Below are 14,087 nucleotides of genomic sequence, written 5' to 3'. Positions count from 1 at the left end.
GTCATCCCTTTTTCCTCCTGCCCCCAATCCCTCCCAGCATCAGAGTCTTTTCCAATGAGTCAACTCTTTGCATGAGGTGGCCAAGGTACTGGAGTTTCAGCTTTAGCATCATTCCTTCCAAAGAAATCCCAGGGCTGATCTCCTTCACAATGGACTGGTTGGATCTGCAAGAGTCTTCTCCAACATCACAGTTCAAAACCATGAATTCTTCGGCACTCAGCTTTCTTCACAGTCCAACTCTCACATCATACATGACCACTGGAAAAACCATAGCCTTGACTAGATGGATCTTTGTTGGCAAAGTAACGTCTCTGCTTTTGAACATGCTATCTAGGTTGGTCATAACTTTTCTTCCAAGGAATAAACGTCTTTTAATTTCATGGCTGCAATCACCATCTGCAGTGATTTTGGAGCCCAAAAAATAAAGTCTGACACTGTTTCCACTGTTTCCCCATCTATTTGCCATGAAGTGATGGGACCAGATGCCATGATCTTCTTTTTCTGAATGTTGAGCTTTAAGCCAACTTTTTCACTCTCCACTTTCACTTTCATCAAGAGGCTTTTTAGTTCCTCTTCACTTTCTGCCATAAGGGTGGTGTCATCTGCATATCTGAGGTTACTGATATTTCTCCCAGCAATGTTGATTCCAGCTTGTGTTTCCTCCAGCCCAGAGTTTCTCATGATGTACTCTGCATATGAAAAAGAAAATATAAACCAATCTTCATGTTCATCAAAGACCTGTCAGTTGCAACCACAGTTTAGCCAGGATATAGGGACAGCAAAAATCAACAAAAGCATTAAAAGAGAATCAATTGGCTATATTCAAATAATAAAAATATTGAACATTATATCATTTTTGAAGATATTAAGAAGAGGTGGCAAGAATACACAGAAGAACTGTATAAAAAAGATCTTCACAACCCAGATAATCACAATGGTGTGATCACTCACCTAGAGTCAGATATCCTGGAATGTGAACTCAAGTGGGCCTTAGGAAGCATCACTACCAACAAAGCTAGTGGAGGTGATGGAATTCCAGTTGAGCTATTTCAAATCCTAAAAGATGATGCTGTAAAAGTGCTGCACTCAATATGCCAGAAAATTTGGAAAACTCAGCAGTGGCCACAGGACTGGAAAAGGTCAGTTTTCATTCCAATCCCAAAGAAAAGCAATGCCAAAGAATGCTCAAACTACCACACAATTGCACTCATCTCACACACTAGTAAAGTAATGCTCAAAATTCTCCAAGCCAGGCTTCAGCAATACGTGAACTGTGAACTTTCAGATTTCAGCTGGTTTTAGAAAAGGCAGAGGAACCAGAGATCAAACTGCCAACATCCAGTGGATCATTGAAAAAGCAAGAGAATTACAGAAAAACAATATTTCTGCTTTATTGACTATGCCAAAGCCTTTGACTGTGTGGTTCACAATATATGGTGGAAAATTCTGAAAGAGATGGGAATGCCAGACCACATGACCTGCCCCTTGAGAAATCTGTATGCAGGTCAGGAAGCAACAGTTAGAACTGGACATGGAACAACAGACTGGTTCCAAATAGGAAAAGGAGTACATCAAGGCTGTATATTGTCACCCTGCTTATTTAACTTATATGCAGAGTACATCATGAGAAACACTGGGCTGGAAGAAGCACAAGCTGGAATCAAGATTGCCAGGCAAAATATCACTAACCTCAGATATGCAAACGACACCACCCTTATAGCAGAAAGTGAAGAGGAACTAAAAAGCCTGATGATAGTGAAAGTGGAGAGTGAAAAAGTTGGCTTAAAGCTCAACATTCAGAAAATTAAGATAATGGCATCTGGTCCCATCACTTCATGGCAAATAGATGGGGAAACAGTGGAAAAAGTGACTGACTATTTTTTTGGGCTCCAAAATCACTTCAGATGGTGACTGCAGCCATGACATTTAAAGATGCTTTCTCCTTGGAAGGAAAGTTATGACCAACCTAGACAGCATATTAAAAAGCAGAGACATTACTTTGTCAACAAAGGTCTATCTAGTCAAGGCTATGGTTTTTCCAGTAGTAATGTATGGATGTGAGAGTTGGACTATAAAGAAAGCTGAGCACTGAAGAATTGATGCTTTTGAACTGTGGTGTTGGAGAAGACTCTTGAGAGTCCCTTGGATTGCAAGGAGATCCAACCAGTCCATCCTAAAGGAGATCAGTCCTGGGTGTTCACTGAAGGACTGACATTGAAGCTGAAACTCCAATACTTTGGCCACCTGATGCAAAGAGCTGACTCATTTGAAAAGATCTGGATGCTGGGAAAGATTGAGGGCAGGAGGAGAAGGGGACGACAGAGGATGAGATGGTTTCTTGGCATCACAGACTCAATGGACATGAATTTGGGTGAGCTCCGGGAGTTGGTGATGGACAGGGAGGCCTGGCATGCTGCAGTTCACGGGGTTGCAAAGAGTCCAAAACAACTGAGTGACTGAACTGAACTGAACTGAACTGAAAAACTATGTGTCATTTATTCTTTATATCGATAAAATATTGGATAAATATATATGCATCTTTAAATATATGCATCATGCATTTTATTTCCAGAGAGTCAGATTACCAGCTCACTATTGTCTGTTACTGACCCTCCGGCACCTTTCACACAGCCTTAGTTTTTTTTTTTTTCATTTGGAGGATAATTGCTTTACAATATTGTGTTGGTCTCTGCCATACAACATGTGAATCAGCCATAAGCATCCCCTCCCTCTTGAGACTCCTTCCTACTCCGCCATCCCATCCCCCTAGGTCATCACTGAGCGCTGGGCTGAGCTCTCTACGTGTTATATGGCAACTTCCCACTGGCTCTCTGTTTCACACATGGTAATGTGTATGTTTCAGTGCTACTCTCTCAATTTGTCCCACCTTTCCCTTCCCCTACTGTGTCCACATGTCTCTGTGTCTGTGTCTCTATTCCTGCCCTCCAAATAGGTTCATCCGTGCCATTTTGTTTAGTTTCCATATATATGCTATTAATAAATGATATTTGTTTCTTTCTGACTTATTTCACTCTGTACCCACTTCAGGGTTCTTGGGCTTCCCCAGTGGTTCAGACGGTAAAGAATCTGCCTGCAATGCGGGAGATCTGGGTTCGATCTCTGGGCTGGGATGATCCCCTGGAGAAAGGAGCATCTACCCACTCTAGTATTCTTGCCTGGAGAATCCCATGGACAGAGGACCTGGTGGGCTACAGTCCATGGGCTCACAGAGTTGGACTTGACTGAGCGACTTTCACTTCACTTCACGACAGGTTCTAGGTTCATTGACCTCAGTTCTACTGACTCAAATTCATTCCTTCTTATCAGCCTCAGTTTGTTATCACTTGCCAGCTTACGTCTCATTCCTCCAGTCTCACATTTAGTTGGTTATGACTTGAATGATAAAGTCCTTCTCTGGTTTTGAGACCTGGATGCTCAGGAGTGCTGTTTTTCCTAGGGTTGCTAAGTTGGATCTGCTGGCAGGTATGTTCTCAGCCATATGAAGAAGGAATTTTTAGCAACATTAGAAAATGAAATTAATATGCCAAGAGAAGTAGAGACAAACAGAAATGAATGCAGATTGAGTATGTCCTGGTGATGTTGAGTTTCCAGATTCAGTTCTTCCTATAGCCATTTCTTTATTTCAATGTCTTCCCAGTTATGTGAACCGATATACATTTATCTTTGCCTCAAGATAGCATAAGCTGGTTTTCTATCAGTTGCAGTATTAAAGCCCTAATACAAATCTCCATGCAGTTAATGGGCAGACTTCAGTGAGTCTGTAAACTGCTTGAAATTGTGTGCAAGATTTTGTGTGTTTGTGTGTAAATGCATTTCCTCCCCTCTGAGAATAGGGTTCATAGCTTCCTTTAGATTCACAAAAAGACCTATAAACCCAAATGCTTATTTAAGTTAATGAGAATCAAAATAAACTAAGTCAATAGCTTTCTATGTCAAAATTTGCTCAGCATATATTTTATACCAACCTCAAGGTGGTTACATTCACCTGAATATGAATTTGAGTTTGTCTTTGCCTCATGTTTTTAACCTAGATTTTTAAGGCTTCCTAAGAGTTTTAAATCCCAAAGGCACTTAGTTTTCATTTAATTCCTTCCTTGTTGTTACTTTCTTCACATACTAGCCTATTTCTATATGTGTGATATTGTTAGCATATTTCTCAACAGATACTAAAATGGGAGGCACTTGTTATTCATTCGACTTACAAAACTTCAAGGAAGATGAACATCTACTAGAAGTCAGTATCTATATTCTATCAAAACTTTAAAAATGACTTATATCCATCTTTAGAAGCCACTTTCAAGGAAATAATGTGTGTGTGTGTGCTCAGTTGCTCTGTCGTGTCCATCTCTTTGCAACCCCATGGACTGTAGCCCACCAGACTTCTCTGTTCATGGAATTTTCCAAGCAAGAAGTTGGAGCCGGTTGCCATTTCCTACGCCAGGGGATCTTTCTGACCTGGGAATTGAACCTGCATCTCTTATGTTTCCTGCATTGGCAGGTGGATTCTTTACCACTGTGACACCTGGAAAGCCCAAGGAAATAGTATCAGGCATTAAATCCCAATTTGATAAAGATGCAACAGTTGTTTCAAGATTACTTTCAGAAAGACTTCTAGGTTAAGAGGCTGATGAAATTATACTATAGGACAGAAAGCATCTTTATTGGGGCAAAACTGGGCTCACTATGAATGAGAAAACAGTGAAAAGTAAGAATCCATCTTGTTGTCTTGTGATGTTAGCTCTCAAGTAGAAAATAACTGTATTCGATAAGAAGCAAAATAAAGTGTTCCCAATACTAGGTAGCCAATATCTTCCCTTCAGAAAAAGTGAAAGCAATTTCAGAGGATAATTTTTGTCTTAAGAAAAAAAGTAATTTATTGCTTGGATAAGCATGACATAGAAGGCTCTGCAGGTCCCACTCACCTAACCGAAGCAATATTTTGTTAGCTTTTGTAAGAATTTTGATTGATTGCACCTATTGCACTAAAAAGAAATTATTTAAATCTCATTTAAAATATGTGTGGACACAAATAAAGTAACATAGTCAAAATGCCTTTGAAAATAAATTTGGTTTGAAAATTAAAATATGATACATTTAAATTTCTAAAAAAAATAATAAAAGTTTGTCATCAAAGCCAATAGACAACATTACAAATATCCTATCAAGGCAGTAATGAATAAGCAAAGTTTCAGGCTCATACTGAATACAACTAGACTAAGACATCAGGTTAATTGGTAAGTCTAGTAATGAGAGTTTAAGGGGTAAAGTTATCAAGTTAACAGGACTATTTTAACAAAAAAATTACTACATTTAAACTTTACTCTTAGTTGAAATTTAGTGTTGCTTCTCTAAATCATATAAACCATTAAGTTGAGAATAATTAACTGACACACAGAAGAAAATTCTAGCCTTAGTTCAAAAGCTACAGAGCGGGTCATACGTATTTAATGGGTAGTTGGGTTAGTCCAACTTTTAAGGCTACAGTCTATAATTATCTTGGAGTCTGTAATTGTCTTCATCAGTAGAGCTTGTGCTATTGGCTATAATGTTCATCCAAATGTGTACACATAGATTCATAGATAAGCATGACACAGAATGTTGTGAAGGCACTGATCACCAAACAGAAAAAATATTTTGTCATCCTTTAATAAGGCTTAGTACAATAAGAGTAAGACATTGACCCCTGGATGTCTCTGACTTCAAAACTTGGATTTTCATGATACCTTATTATACTAGAAGTGCAAGTTATCACGGCTCTAGGTGTTCAGCTCTAAGAAGAAAAAGTTAGATGCAAAAAAGTCAGTTTGGGACTAGAAATATGTGGTTCTTTTACTCTTCATTATCTACTTATTGATATTATTCATTTCTTATATAAGATGCCTTACACTGACATCAAAATAACCTACCCCAACTAAAAATAAACTGTAAAACTGAGCTTGACACATATTTAAGTTGTTATTCTACGTCACATGGAAACAGGGCAAAAAGGGAAAAATAGATAACCAACAGATCTATGTGGCAACTCTTCACAATAAAGACTCTAGATACTGAGGCATACAGAAAGCAACACACACTCGCCTGCACATAGCACTAAGAGTTAGGGCATTTTCACTCTGATACTATCAGGGTGAAAATTACAAGCAAATGATAGGCATAGTTCATTGATATGCTTGATACACTTACCTCATGAAATGTAGAGAAACTATCAAAAAAGAAAATATGAACAGTGTTTCAAGCCTTTAGGAATGTAATGTTTTATTTCAGAAGAGTAATAATTAAATACCATTTTCTATTTCACACAAGTTACTTAGATATCTACATAAATTTCCTCCTACATATAAGAAGCAGATAATACTAAATGATAATAAAACAATCAATGATGCCACAAATATTGACATTTCTAGAAGAAAGGCAAATAGTGTGATCTTTCACAGCTAACAGGGTTCTGATGAGGCTTGGTGGATTGTCTTCTACTGGATCTCTTCTTGTAACTATTTATCATTTGCAAGCTTGTTCTCATAAGATAACAGCCTAGCTAAGTTATCAATAAAAACCTTTGTGTCTAGAAAGAGCCTCTGCCCTAGGTCCCTCACTTTAATAAACAGGGAAGCTAGAAAAAAAAATCTTTAAATATTCTTTACTCAGTATCTCCTGAAATATAGCATCTAGAATTAGTCCTAAGCAGCCATCTTGGTAACCTCTCTTTTATACCATACCCTAACCTTTTTGTCTTTTCTAGTTCATTGGTGACTTAGGTGGTAAAGAATCTGCCCACAATGTGGGAGACCTAGGTTCAATCCCTGGTAGGGAAGATCCCCTGGAGAAGGGAATGGCAGCCCACTCCAGTATTCTCGCCTGGGAGCTTCCATGGTCAGAGGAGCCTGGTGGGCTCCAGTCCATGGAGTCGCGAAGAGTCAGACAGGAGTGAGCGACTAACTCTTTCACTTTCAATTCACCAGTAACTGAAAGCACCTCTGACCGAGAGAGAGTGAACCTGCAGGAGAAGAGAAAGACTTCCAAAAGGTGCAACAATTCAGGCAGAAGTACATAGGAGACCGAAAGTTTACTTCACTATGTCTAATTTTAAAAATTCTACAGCCCACTCTAAGTTTAAAGTTTCATTTCCTTTCTTCCAAAAGTTCCATTCCTATCCCCCACCCCAAGCATCAGGACCATTTAGATAACAGGACCATTTTTTAACTCTCCCTAAACCATCTTTTCTAACTCTCCCCAAATTTGAAAGTGGTTGTGAAATTTCAAGAGAATGAAATCAGAAGACACTGAGAGGAAAAAACATGGGTCTTAGTTGATTTGGGATCAGTATACAATATTTAAAATGTTAGTGTAATCTTTTAATAAAAATAAGAGAATTCCTTTGTTTTCAAAAACAATTATTTTCATAATTTTAAGGGACAACTGGTCTCTGATGATAAAATAATTATGAAAACACCAGGAACTGACAATTGGGTGAGATTGTTTGTCGTAATCAACTCATCTGCAATTTGAAAATAACAAGAAGGGGTGGGGAAATAAGGCAGGAAACTGTAATTTCTGTAGGGCATCATCGTAACTTTACCAGTCAGTGACTGTTAATGAAGGCCAATTTTGAATAATTTTTAAAAGCAGAGAATAACAGATAGTATCATAGGATACACTTTTAAAAAGTTAAGCGTACATACATAAAGCCAACTTTCTGCAAAGATGCAAGTGATGAAACACTTTCCACAATGTAATAATTACATCATATACAACCATCAGTTTGTAGGTCCTTCTCTTCTACTAAATTGAGCTCCTTGAAGGAAAGATAGGCTTCATCTTTCTGCACAAAGTGTGACTCAAATGTTTGATTAATTTGTATACTGATACATATCGTTATGGAATATATAGTCAAAATACTCAAGTTAGAGTTTGTACTATATTAAAGTCACTTTCAAAGCTTTTTTTAAAACAAATACTCAGGTCCTAATCCGTACACAGTCCCAGATATGTTTATTTTTTTTTAAATAAAGACATGAAGTTTATTTTTGAGTGTTGAGCACTGATTGTGGAAATTAGTTGCCCAACCCATGCCCTTCACAGTGAGAGCATGGAGTCCTAACCACTGGACCACCATGGAATGTCCCCTAGATATGTTTTAAAAGCTCAAAAATTGATACACCTCCCCACAACATGAAGAATATACAGGGAACCATGAGAGGCAGTCCCGCCAAAGTCAGGAGCAAAGCAGGGATGCCTATTTAGCTCCACTAGTGTTAAACTTGGATCAGAGGTGCCAATTCAGTCATACAAGTGAGAATAAGCAGAAGTATAAGAATCAAAAAAGAAAAAGTGAAGCTATATCTAATGGTATATAATACATTTGTATAGCTAGAACACAGAAGAGAAGCAATGCTAAGACTAGCGCAAGTAAGAAAAAAAGTTTTAACCCAGGTCTCCTGCATTGCAGGCGGAATCTTTACCAGCTGAGCCACAAGGGAAGCCCAAGGTACTCATAGCAGATGTTAAATTAGGGATTCCCTGGTGGTTCAGTGGTAAAGAATCCACCTGCCAAGCAGGAGAAACCGGTTCGATCCTTGAATTGATAAGATTCCCTGGATAAGAAAAAGGCAACCCACTCCAGTATTCTTGCCTGGGAAATCCCAGGGACAGAGGAGCCTGGTGGGCTACAGTCCATGGAGTTGCAGAGTTGGACACAACTTAGCAACTGAACAACTACAACAATGTTAAATTAACATATGAAATAAATAATTTTCACAGAAAAATAACCACTTAAATCATACAATTAAAGAAAAATATTTATAGTAACATCCAAAGTATTAATACTTGGATATAACCTTAACAGAAAATGTGTTTAACCTAAGGAAAATTTCAATACTCAAACTCAGAAAGTGGATCTAAAGAAATGGAAAGACATTCTTTATTTTTTAACAGGAAAACTCAGTATTATAAAGATGTAAATTCTCTCCAGGTTCAGATCAGATCAGATTAGATCAGTCGCTCAGTCGTGTCCGACTCTTTGCGACCCCCTGAATCGCAGCACGCCAGGCCTCCCTGTCCATCACCAACTCCCGGAGTTCACTCAGACTCATGTCCATCGAGTCAGTGATGCCATCCAGCCATCTCATCCTCTGTCGTCCCCTTTTCCTCTTGCCCCCAATCCCTCCTAGCATCAGAGTCTTTTCCAATGAGTCAACTCTTCGCATGAGGTGGCCAAAGTACTGGAGTTTCAGCTTTACCATCATTCCTTCCAAAGAAATCCCAGGGCTGATCTCCTTCAGAATGGACTGGTTGGATCTCCTTGCAGTCCAAGGGACTCTCAAGAGTCTTCTCCAACACCACAGTTCAAAACCATCAATTCTTCGGTGCTCAGCCTTTTTCACAGTCCAACTCTCACATCCATACATGACCACAGGAAGAACCATAGCCTTGACTAGACAAACTTTTGTTGGCAAAGTAATGTCTCTGCTTTTGAAATGCTATCTAGGTTAGTCATAATTTTCCTTCCAAGGAGTAAACGTCTTTTAATTTCATGGCTGCAGTCACCATCTGCAGTGATTTTGGAGCCCAAAAACTAAAGTCTGACACTGTTTCCACTGTTTCCCCATCTATTTCCCATGAAGTGATGGGACCGGATGCCATGATCTTTGTTTTCTGAATGTTGAGCTTTAAGCCAACTTTTTCACTCTTCACTTTCACCTTCTAAAAATCCCCTGAAGTGTGTTTGATGAAGATGGATTATTCTTGAGTTCACATTCCAGAATGGATAGGGAAATTCTAAAGATGATCTGAGGGAAAACTAGACCTATGTGATATAAAACATACTATAAAGCCTCTATAACTATAAATGTGGGGAGTGGATGCAAGAATAGAGAGGCCAATGGAATAGAATACTGTGTTCAGAAATAGTTCCAACTAAACAAGTACGGAATTTAGTAAATGATAAAGGGGGCAGTTTAATTCACTGGGAGAAATGATAGACTTCAAATAATTGTATGAGAATATTAGATATAATTTTGGAAAGACAAAATTAGATGCATACCTCACCCATACAAAAGAGGAAACTCTGAATGCATCGGAGATCTAAATGTAAAATATTAAATCATATAAGTACTAGAGCAAAACAAGGGACTTTTTTTTCCTGGTTGGTTTTTTAAGTTTAGCAGTGTGTACATGTCAACCCCTAACTCCCTATCTCTCTCCCCTACCTTTCCCCCTGGTAACCACAAGTTCAATCTCTAAGTCTGTGAGTCTGTTTCGAAAGTAAGAGAGATTTTAAGATGTGGTTATATGACTCAAAATCTAGAAGCATTAAGAGGAAGTATTTTATTTCCCAGCCTATATTGCTGACAGAATCTCTAGTCAATGGGAAGTTGAGCCTATACTCACCAGAACGGGGAAAACCAGTCAGAGGGTTTGGGGCTGAACCCTGCAACTGAAGGACCAGTATCGTCACGCGTGTGTGTCCCCCGGCCAGATGGGTCTCCAGTGCAGCCTCCTTACCCCCTACAGTACTGCTCACTTCAGACCCCTAGGGTTCTGCCTTTGCTTTTCAATCTGACATTCCGCTAAGACTGGAGACTCTAGCCTGCTTCTCTAATACCTGATGATCCTGCGTTAAAATTTACTACCAGCTCCCCACAAAAAGGTCACATCCTAGTCCCCAAATTCCCATACCATTAGTCACAGTCTGAGGACAAGTTGTGAAGTAATAACCCAGAACCATAAAACTGACTTCTTCCAGTATTTGCATTTCCCTGTAAATACAATTAATGCTTACTACCCTGTTGTGGCATGGACTCCTTGCATGGCCTATGATCATTATCGTTAGTCACTCAGTCCTATCCTACTCTTTGCGACCCCATGAACTATAGCTGGCCAGGCTCCTCTGTCCATGGGATTTCCCTGGCAAGAATACTGAAGTAAGTTGCCATTTCCTTCTTCATTATTACTGCATAATTGGTTCTCCTCAAATAATGACTTCTGTTAGAACCAAGCCCAGGGCTTCTTTCAACTTTGCAGTTTGAACTACTGGCCTGGCTTCCCCAGCATCTTAACCAGTAGAGAAGCCACTCTTCTCAGTGACCATTTTCAGTGTAATCCTGTCTTCCTTCTCCGTGCCCAGTCCTCTTTGATAGACTTAGCTGGCTAAACCTATGTCATTTGCCCCTTAATCACCAAGTTGCTTTTCATTATGTATGGTAGACATTACAATGCTCACCTATATCTATCCTTCCTGGAAATACTGTGCATTACACTGCTCTGCCCAGGTTTTAGTTAGGTGGTACTCTCATAGCTTGAGCTCCCCAGATGCAGCCTCTAGAATAAAAATGTGTGAGCAAGTGATGGATTAAGACAATGTTCCCAAGAGAGAATGATAAGGAAGTGAGAGAAGCAAAACAAGAATGAAATAAAATCGAGCAAGAGTGTAAGCTAAACACCCACAGAGGGCTGGCTTTAACATGCTCCCACAAGAGAATTCTGGAGGGTAGGTGATACCTCTGAGTTGTCCTAAGTTAAGGAAAGAGAGTTGAGCTCATATTCCTGCACAAATGGTCATTAATCAACAGCCACTGGGAAGAGGGGGTATGTGACCTCCTGGTTCTCTGGACAAAGGAGTCCCAGTAGCTTACAGGCAGGCTGCTGAAGAAGACCAGTACTGGCCATTGAATGCACACATACTAGAGATTTAAAAAGATACACCAAGGAAAGACATTGTCTGTGAACCTTGAGAGTTACGTGAGTACTTCTGGCCAATGATGGAAACACTGGCCATGACTATCACAGGTGAATTTAATTTCGAATGTGCAGTCCTCCAGCATTTTATTCTCTTCTCTTGGCAACTTAGAAGCTTACCTGCTTCAGGCAATCCAGCACCATAAGGTGGTACAGTCTTGTCAGCCTACATCCTTAAGTTATTGGAGCAGAGCCTCCTTCCTGGAGGCTATTTTCTCTGAGCACTTCTACTTACTAAGTGAAAAATAGACTTAGGCTGGGTTTGTTATTATGGCATATCCTCTCCTATCCTGACTAATATGTGTATCATTTATACATTATTCATTCAAAAATAGTTTTAAGCAAATACCATCTGCTAGGTATTGTGTTCTAGAATATAAAGGTAGAATAGTTTTTTCCCCTTAAGAAAGCCCATTTTGTCACAATAGAATATAGTCAGTACCATAATAGAGATACAGTGTGGAATCCAGATAGCTGTATGAACAATGAATAGTAGATTCTAAATCAGACAGCAAGTTAGGGAAGACTTCTAAGAGGAGGTTACAGACAAGTTATAAAGCATGAGTAGAAATTAGCTGGAAAAACAAAGAGACTAAGGAAAGAAGGTCATTTCAGGTAATGAGGTTATTAGATGTAAAGCTCAGATTCATGATGCACGGGACAGGACACATCAGTGACTCACAAAATACAATGGTACACAAATTAGTATTTTGATATTTTGTTTGTTGTAGTTTAACCTATCAGATTGAACCACAGACCAGTTAACTGATAGGAAGTCAATTCAAATGATGAGCTAGTTCCTGACCTAAGGCAAATCACCATGTTACCTCACTGTATCCTGTTTGCCTACTCTGAAAGATAAAGGTACTTACTGACCTGCTTCATAAGGATGTTGTTTAATTAATATATGAAGTTGCTTTGAAAATACCAAGCCCTTCTCAAATGTGAAGAACTAGCACAATTTCCTTGGGAGCTGTGTTGATAAAAAGACAGCATGATTTTTAAATCTTTGGAGTAGACTAAATGCAAAGAAGAAAATATGATTCCTTGGTGGCTCAGCTGGTAAAAAATCCACCTGCAATGTGGGACACCTGGGTTTGATCCCTGCATTGGGAAGATCCCCTGGAGAAGGGAAAGGCTACCCACACCAGTATTCTGGCCTGGGGAATTCCATGGACTGTATCGTCCATGGGGTCACAAGGAGTCAGACACGCCTGAGTGACTTTCACTTTCATCAGGCTTCCCTTGTGGCTCAGCTGGTAAAGTATCGACCTGCAATGCAGGAGATGTAGAAACATAGGTTCGATCCCTGGGTTGGGAAGATCCCCTGGAGGAGGGCATGGCAACCCACGCCAGTATTCCTGCCTGGAGAATCCCCTGGACTCCCCTGAACAGGGAGCCCGGTGGGCTACAGCCCATGGGATCACAAAGAGTTGAACACAACTGAAGCACCTTAGCACACAACTTAGCGACTAAACAACAACAAAATTCCCAATTATAGGATATCCCTGAGAGCCCTATTCATTCTACAGTATTTTAAAAAGCCTAATACAGATCAAAATTAAAATAAATTACAATTGGTGATGTATGAGTAATATAACTCATTACATCAATCTGAAAAGATACAATTATGAGAGCAAAGTTCTATTTACTTCTCAAGTGGGCATGTTCTGTTGTTTTTGTTTGTATGGAACATTAGTCAGATTTTGAATAGTCACATAGTTTTCATTCTGTAAGAGTTGACTCATTAGAGAAGACCTTGATGCTGGGAAAGATTGCAGGCAGGAGGAGAAGAGGAATGACAGAGGATGAGATGGTTGGATGGCATCACCGACTCCATGGACATGAGTTTGAGCAAGCTCTGGGAGTTGGTGATGGACAGGGAAGCCTGGTGTGCTGCAGTCCCTTGGGTCACAAAGAGTCAGACACAACTGAGTGACTGAACTGAAGTCATGTGATAGACTCATAGAGCGGCAATGAAAACAGTAACATTTATTGAGCACTTACTGTGTATCTGCATTTTGTTACTGGCAAAGCCCACGGGAGTCTTCTGGAAAAATAAGATGGAATCCAGGTGATAAGGTCTTCCTTTTTCTTTTGTGCACAGTCTGGTTTCACTTGCCAACTGGGGGATGTGTGGTAGGATTAGAGGTCCCAGCATAGAACTGCATGTCTGACAGCTCAGTTCTGCGGGTCACCTGCTGTAGCTGCCCAGGATACCTCGATTCAAGATGGCGGCTTCTGGCCACGTGCTGAGAGACTGCTGTGCCCAGCAATGCAATATGAAGCCAGCCCAGCACTGCTGCAACAGACTGAGGAGAAAAGCCCCTCCT

The sequence above is a fragment of the Bos grunniens genome, chromosome 4, assembly GCF_055505025.1.
Source record: "Bos grunniens cultivar Pamir isolate PY7600 chromosome 4, Bosgru_T2T1.0, whole genome shotgun sequence".
NCBI lineage: Eukaryota > Metazoa > Chordata > Mammalia > Artiodactyla > Bovidae > Bos > Bos grunniens.
Note: the sequence above shows the minus strand (reverse complement) of the source record.